We start from the raw sequence: 2,380 nt of genomic DNA on the forward strand, positions 1-2,380 counted from the left end.
GTTCCGATAACCTGAACAGATTTTCTGCAATTGTGGTTTTTCTGCATAACTAGTAATAGCTGTAGTGGGGGAGAGATGCTGTTGCACAGCTACTGTATGTATGGCACAGCCATGAACACTCAAAACAGAATGTATCTGTGTGCCTCAGCAAGCCCATGAGGATGAATTTTTGAAACCAAATACAGGAAGGAAAAAAAAAAGAACTTTCATTATTGTCATTCGACGAATCATTCGATCACTCCATGGAGTGAATGATCACACTTGGTATTTTAATGTTTGAACTATGATTGATTATTAGTTGCCTTTGCTTGATAGAAAGAATGACCCTAACAAGACATTTCAGTGACTACAGTATTTGCAAATTGGATATACCCAAGGACCTGTGGTTAATTCCATTCCACAATATCACACCTTATTGCCTGCACCTGTTTGATCTGATAATCAAGCCCAATTTGGTGGACAGGAATATGCATCAGGCTGCTCATGCAGATGGTAATTTTTCAACAAGCAAAGGTCATTTAAAATAAAGGCAAATGAAATGCATTATTCAGGGGGGTAGATGTGCGAACAGCAATTGAAATTTCATGTCGCAGTTTTTCCAAACGTTCTGCCTCAAAATGATTGATCAGAAGTGCTGCCATGTCACCGCCAACCGCATATGTCAGTGCTGTGATGAATGGAGCGACTCATTTGCATTGCTTTTACATTGACCTTAGTTTGTGCAAATGTATTTCATTTTTGCAGAAGGGCAGTCAAAATGACGAAGGTATTTTTGGTAGCCTGGTGACCAAATGTATAGGGAACAGCAACAACGGGACAGGCTCTGACTTACGGCGGAGTGTCGGAGGTCTTGTGACGGGTTAGGGGAGTCCACGACAAGGCGTGAACTCCTTAAGACTGGAAAATTTATCTTGGGACGACCTGCCAGTCAATCCGAGGATGTGGAAATTTCTGCTGAGTCGTCCTCGGAATCGAACCCAAATCAGTAACCGCACTGCAACAAGGCTTTTTCAATTCACCAACAAGGCTCCAATTGGACTTAACCACCAAGGCTCTATCGACTCAACTACAAAAGCTCTATATTGACTCAACCACCACAGCTCTATATACACTCAACCACCAAGGCTCCATCAACTCAAGTGAAGCCTTGGTGGTATATGGAGTGAATGATACCACAATACCACCAAGGCTCTATACTACCAAGGCTTCACTTACTCAACCACCAAGGCTCTACCGACTCAACCATCACAGCTCTATCAACTCAACCACCAAGGCTCTATATCGACTCAACCACCAAGGCTCTATATCGACTCAACCACCATGGCTTATATTAACTCAACCACCACAGCTCTATATTGACTCAACCACCAAGGCTCTATTGACTCATCCACCACAGCTCTATATCGACTCAACCACAAAGGCTCTACCGACTCAACCACAAAGGCTCTACCGACTCAACCACAAAGGCTCTATATCAACTCAACCACCATGGCTCAATACCGACTCAACCACCATGGCTAGATATCGACTCAACCACCATGGCTCTACCGACTCAACCACCAGTGCTTCATACACTCAACCACCACACAGTGCAAATGCAGGAAACTGTTCATCTTGTTTTCGTCTATCAAACTTCGGCATGGTTTCTCCAAAGAGTCATTTTCACTTTGAAGCGGCGACACACAGTGGTACATGACAGACAGCACACAAATCAACGAGAAACTACATGGTGTAACAAAAACGTAACGCAGCCCTTTGAAGTATTCAATGCTTGCCTGACACTTGTAGCTCATTAAAAGTTGACTTTGATCTTGCCTTTGCATGCAAGTTTGGAGAGTGTTACGTGGAAGCCATTTACAATGGTTTTATGTTTACTTAACTTTACTTTGGTAAATTAATTTATTTTGTGGTAGGGTAAATTGGCATTCACAATACAGGAGTACTTTTTCACATTTACCCTGTTAAAAGCTTTTCCTGTCTGCTCATGTCCTTTGCCGACATTATTTTCCCCCATATGTTCCCTTCTCTTGTTCATGTGTCCCTAATGTTTTTACATGTCTGTATGTTCCTTGCCTTGCCCTTGCCCAATTCCTTGCCCAATTCTTCATCCCAATTTATGACAATCTTCTTCTCCTGCATTGTCTATGTGTCGACCTAACACCACTTTGTGGTCAGCCTTTTCACGAGCCTCGATCACTATTAAAAAACAAAAGGAGGTTTGTAAACGCAATTCAGGATGGTTCCCGTCGTGTAAAGCCTTTTTTGGCTGCTGGTTGCATCATTGGTTGGGGGAATGGCGATGCCACTGATGCAGTGCCCCTATTACCAGTACACTGGTGCTCATTTCACCGACCTCAGAAGGACAACAGGCTGAGTCAAC

Source organism: Eptatretus burgeri, chromosome 18, assembly GCF_056783735.1.
Source record: "Eptatretus burgeri isolate ZD-2024b chromosome 18, Ebu_testis_v1, whole genome shotgun sequence".
NCBI classification, from domain to species: domain Eukaryota; kingdom Metazoa; phylum Chordata; class Myxini; order Myxiniformes; family Myxinidae; genus Eptatretus; species Eptatretus burgeri.